This window comes from Phaethon aethereus, assembly GCF_964289735.1.
Source record: "Phaethon aethereus genome assembly, chromosome: 7".
NCBI classification, from domain to species: domain Eukaryota; kingdom Metazoa; phylum Chordata; class Aves; order Phaethontiformes; family Phaethontidae; genus Phaethon; species Phaethon aethereus.
Genome location: NC_138583.1, coordinates 22730344 through 22736648, shown reverse-complemented (window position 1 = coordinate 22736648; position 6305 = coordinate 22730344).

The window sequence follows — 6305 nt, the reverse complement described above, 5'->3', positions numbered from 1 at the left end:
GCGGCCCGCTGCAGCCTGGGGCTTGTAGTCACCGCCAGCGCCGGGCAGGCAGGGCCCCGCGCCCGGCGGGAGGGGTGTCAGCCGGGCGGCATTCGCCTCCTGCATTTGCAAAAGCGCAGCAGCAAACGAAGAGGGTGTTTCGCGTGATCGCGGGCGCTCTTCGGTCGGAGGTGCTCCGCCAAAGGGCTGCGGTGACCCAGTGGAAAGCCTGTGTGGGGAGTATCTCAGATCTCAGGCGGGGCTCTGAGGAAGATCAAAGCCGGCTCTGAGGAAGGTCAAAGCTGGCGCTGAAGGGGGTCACACCCGGCTCGTTGCCAGCCTACCCGGCCGCAGCAGAGCAGGCCGAGGCGCAGCGCTCGCCTCTGAGCCCCGTCTTGTACCCACCAGGTGGAGCAGTAATCTTGCGCGACTGGAGTGGTACCCGTCAAACTAGTTGAGCTCCATCTGAAAACTGTCAATTTAAAAAAAAAGGATCCTTTCTAGAAGGTCTTCTCTTTCCTATGTTAGCTAAAAAAAGGTGAAATGAAGTCCCAGGCTGCCATGTCAAGAGATACCGCCTAACAGGCAAAAGGACTGGGGAATTGCAATAGACCAGTAATCAAATACACACTCACTATGCAGCACTGTTACAAAAAGCACAAATATGGTCCTGCTATTGATAAATAGCACAGGATATGTAACATATAGGTGGTAATTAGCACTAGGTTTTTTTTGTTTGTTCGTTTGGGAACTTGTAGCAGCTGCTGATGACAGCAGGTCTGCGACTCCCGTCCGACTTGAGGTGGCACTCCGGGCCTCGGCCGGGCTGGGAGTCCTTGGCTTTCTCCTTCAAACCGGGCTAAATGCTCACGGGGGTATCTGGAGCTCTGAATTCTTAACGAGGCAAAAATGCTTCTAAGCAAGGCCAAGGCGACGGTGCTGCCGACTCCTGGTACGTCCCTGCTTACGGGTCTGTCCTTGGTGCAGCCTGTGCCAGCTGTGCCTGGGGACTTGTGGCTGGGCCACAGAGATCACGAGGTTTACAAAGGGTGACTGGGAAACCATAGTGCCTGCTTGGCACGCGGCTGGCCTTGCTGTCTGATGAGTTACAAAGGCCTGGGATGGTGGCAGTGGAGAAGCTACTTGTGGGCTGCAGGTATGATACTAGGAGCTCAGGGCAGCTTTCAGAGTCGGCAGACAACCGCCTGCCACACCTCTGTGACAGGGAAAAGACACATCACTCTGAAAGCTGATAAACTGTCTTTGTTCTTCCCACATCTGTGGCAACGTTTTATTCTTGACAATATTAGGTCAAGATATTTCGGTAAAGGAGCTCTGTTTTGGCCTATCTGCGTCTGTAAGGTGCTTGCGTATTATATTAGATCAGCTAGTACTGCTTCTCTGCCAGTCATTCGAACAAGCAGCATAGCCTGAATGGTATGTCATATTTTCTTTGACATGTGTGAAAGTGGAAGAGCTTGAGGTATTATTCCAGGTTTTCTTCCACTGAGTGGATGATGGAACTTGTTTAATTTGTCTTAAGGAATGTAAGAAGCAATCCATAAACATGTATCAATTATTTTTGAATCGCCCTACTGCAGCAGTGTTCAGCGACATCAAACAGGATTAAGCAGCTTTTGTGTCTGGCAATATACAAGCAAAACAAGCCTTTCTTTGAGGCACTTAAAATTGAGCAGATTTAAACAGATCTTTGTGCAGAAGATCTGTGGAATCCTATTTGTTGTAATGGTATAAGAATATGAGGATGAAGCACTTTCAGCCTCAGGTATCATGAATCATGTACTCAGACCAGTGTACAACCTTATTTCCTACAGTAATTATTCAGATCTTACTACTTATGTTTTGGCCAGCCCCAATGATCTACTTAAAAGATCTTTGTGGTCCTCACTGTTAAGCCACAAGCTTCGACCTTGCTTTGTTTCATCGGTGTCCTGAAGTCCTCCTGGTGGAGCCAAATCTCCTCCCTCCAGGTGTTTTCTTTCTCAATACACTTAGATCTCAAGGCAGTCCTTTCAGTAAATTTTTATGCAGAAACCCTAACAGTTCTTCTAATATGTTTTCAAAGGGCAGCCCATGGTAGCAAATGTTAAGATTTTTTTTTTGCTTTAGTTCTGCCTTTAGCATTTTTAGGGAGCGAAGATATTATTTGGTACTATCTGTCTCAGCAACTCAGTAACATGAATGTCACAGTCATAACATTATCATAACCTCAATAACCTCCTTTATAAATGTACAGACTGCATTTTCAGGGATGGGAGCTCTGTTCTTCTGAGTGGTACAGCATGTTTAGCATAAATTTCACCTTAAATTGTTTGTTTTCTTTTCAGATGACAGCTTGCTGTTGTTAGTATTTGCTGGCTCCAAAAAGGGAAGACATCATTTCACATTTGAGTTGCACAGATGCAAGTATTTATTTTGACAATGATAAGAAATGCCAAAGATTAAAATGGTTACCTCTCTGTTTTCCTGCCATAGAGCGGTGATGATTTATTTTCACAAAGACAAGAAAAGGCCAAAAAGAAAACTGCAGCTGCAACATCTTTGCTAGAAGTTGGACAAGAGTGTTATTTGCTAAACAGTACATGCTGGGAATAAAAATCGAGGTGTCAGTAATATTTGTCTATGGAATTCTAACTAGTCTCTGATAAAATATTCTAAACATTTTGACAACATATTTCCCCAAAGCAGAAGAAACATATACCTATACTTCATTTATTGTTCCCAACAGCATGTCCTCACCAGTCTTATATTGCTTTCTAAGAAAAGAAGATGAAAACAAAAGGAAAGAAAAAAAATTACAACAGACAAATGAAAGCAACAGTTTATGAAGACAGACTGGCTCAGGCAAGGAAGGACAAAAAAGGGGATGATAAGAAAGGAAAGAGAGCAAGAAAAAAATCTTCTCTGTTTATTACATTGCATAGTCATGTTGTGTTACCTTCCTGCCATGCATCCAAAATTGAATTGTTCAAGAAGGGGAATGTAGCAGTGCCTTTAAGCTTTTATGCTAAGATGAGCATGGCTGTTGTTTTCTAGATGTGGCTGTGTGGGGAAAAGAGTTACCGTGCTGGGCTTTCAGTGCTTTCTCCTCCACTGGTGAAGTTCTTGTGCTGCACTCCTTGACCCATTTCAGTCAGGGTGCTCCAAGTTAGCAAAGAACTGCTGTGTCAACAGACTCTGCAAGCATTAAATCCTCCGGAGAGGGTCAAAAGATCTAGGATTTAGTGCAAGTTCTTTCAACTCAAACATTTTCATAGATACAATCTGGACTCACTAAATCAACACTGTGCTGGGGAAATTTTATTTCCTTAGCTAGCTCTGATGATGTCTATCTTACCTTACTTCACTAAAACGGGGGCAAAGAATTGATACCAATACCCACTGTTACACACTTAGTATGAATCACAAATGCAGAAGTCATGTGATTAACACTATTCCAGGGGTGGGGGGGCGGATCAAAGGATTTTATTATTTTTGGAGAGGAAAAAAAAATCAAAGAAAAAGGTTCCCTTGCCTTTTTTTTTAAATCTGGAACATGTCTATATAGCAAAAATGAAATTTCAAAGATGAGATGAGCAAATAAAGTGCATTATCAGGTGTGAACAAAATAATTTAACTTCAATAAGTGCATGAAGAATGAGGAACGAGGGCCTTGGCACAGTGTCAGACGTATACAGAAATATAGAGAGGCTTTTATACTTAGAGAGCACAAATTACTCAAAGGACAGGACGTTACTAATCTTAGACAGAAAACTGATCTGATGATATTTATTGAAGCCTAATCGTAGGTGAAAAAGTAGTATCTTGGAGAATGGTGGTGAACAAATGTCAAATTGTTATTCTTGAGACTCAGTCAGCCATTTCTTTCGTTTCTGTATGCTGTCTGGAACAGCATGTTAGGATTTGTAAATAGGGTCACTGAAGATAAAAGCGGGATGTACACTTGGAAGGATCAACTCCTAACTTCATGTATCATTTATTTTAAATACATAGAATAGATATAGTCTCATGGAGTGATGGATGCTCTCTGCTTTCCCATACACCGGATATGTGAAAGCCTCTGAAGCCCTCAAGTAAAACACCTCACCAGATTCAGCCCAGCCCTGGAAACTGGAATGTTATTCTAGGTGTGCCCTAGTGAAAAGCTTTCAAGGGAAAGATTTGAGAGATATATCTGCTGCTTCATCTTGCCAAGGTTTCATGTTTTCTCTGCAAGAGTATGTAAACCCCTTTCTGTAAATTGACTTAAATTGGTTCGTCTCTTTAAAGATAAGATTATGAGAGTAAATACAAAGAATGGTAACATGACCTTTGAGAAGGAAAGAAATCAGGTGATGTAACTTCTAATGAACTGTATGGGAATATAAGGTACAGAACAAAAGATGAGGCTAAAATCTTCCTTTCAGGTAGAAATGGGTAAGAGTAACAGGCAAATGATCCTGCATATATAATCCACAGAGTACACTTAGAGAGTCACGTTCCAGAAATGTATTGAAAAGCTGTCAAGAAGAATGATTGATTTAATGAACTGTGTCAACACATTTGCAGGAAGCACCAGATTATAATTTGCTCTGCCTTAGTGACATTTTAAGCAACTGAAAAATTGCTTTTACAATGCGTATTAGACTGTACAATGTTATCAGCTTTTATGATATGAATCTATTTTGAACAAAATTTACACAGTTCCTATCTCCTTAGCTGTACTTTAGGCACTATTTTTAAAAAATATATTCACACAATGAGGAAATATTCTCCTTTCTGCATGTTTTGTCTTAATGCTTTAACTTATTTTGATGTACCCTTGCCATTTCTAAAAATCTTTTTCTTCCTAATGTTTGCTTAGCTGTGGAGGAGGGAACAAAGGACTTGCTTTATGACCCTGGAGGGGTAAGTCAGCTGAAGCTCAAGGCTCATGAACACATTCTGGGTGGTTAAAAGTTTTTATTGTGAGTGGACACAGCAGGGCAACTAATGTGAAATACTATGAAAGTACGTGACTGAATAGGAGAACACTTTCAGCTTGATAATGGTCAAAGAGCTGCCCATCTAGATCTCATAGTTACCATGCGAAACTAGCTTATTTTATTATCTTAGTCAAATCAAGGTGTGTGGGTGGAAGGGAAAGCAAGCAACGGAACTCCCAACCCCTTCTCACTGCCTGCTGCATGATCTGACCACAGGAGACTCTGCCCATGCTCAGACTGTCAGGCACATCTGACCCCAACCCCTCAGTCCTGTGCATGCTCACAGGGTAGCTGGGCCAATGCAGAGTCACATACGATGGAAAGCCTGCTTTCAAGAACAGGTGATGCTGACAGAATGGAAAATTTCATTAAAAACAAGAAATTCCATAAGCCTCAATTGCTATAGATTTACATTTCAGTAGTGCCTACGAGTGTCAGATGAGGGTTTTTGTGATAGCTGAGTGCTTATCAGGTCTCTCTTCAAAACAGATTTTTATGTCTGTATGATGTGAGCTCATACTGCAGTCTCTCTTGCTGCTGGGCCACACACACAATTCTTCCCTCTATCTGGTGCATACTGAAATAAAACTCCTTACAGTATTGCTACCTGCAAGACCTCCCTTCATTCAGGTATCGCTGACCTGAATCAGTCAGTACATCCTGGTCCATCAGGGGCCTTCTTTCATTTCCTCTCTTTCTCTAGTTCGTCTGGCTTCTGCCTCTTGTTGGAAGTAGCAAGTGTTTCTTGTTTTCAATCCCTGCTGTCTGGCATGTCACCATACCAAGAGGTGTAATCTTCTGCTGGCATCCCATGGGTAACTGACAATTCAAACCATTAGTTTTCACCTTGCCTCACTTGGAGGCAAGAATATCACTTAAAGAATGGAGAAAGTTAGTTGAGTCCCAGAAAAATGGGCTGGTATCCAAGAGTTCAAGGATTCTCTGCAGGAAAAGCAGATACTTCAAAGCAGTGGGGTTTTGTTGTTGGTGGTAGTGGTGTGTTAAACTGAAGGGGTACACATGGAATGGTGAATAAATTTAAAACAATGTAGTAGCGGGATCCGTATTCATTTAGTAGGAAGAAATCTTAATACTGAAAACCTGTAAGCTTGGTGATACAAAGAAATACTCCAGAGCTGACCATGTTGTTGCGGGTAGACCGTACAAGATCGGCCGCTATTAACTCTCCAAGCAGCAGCCAGCCTCCTGCCGGACCCGCACCTTCCAGCACGCACATGTCGGTAGCCGAGGCAGAGGCACTTCTGTACCAGCCGGTCTCGATGCAGGGCTGCATCGGAGCAAGCGCGCCGAGAGGCTGTCACCCACCGGAGCAGCTCAGCC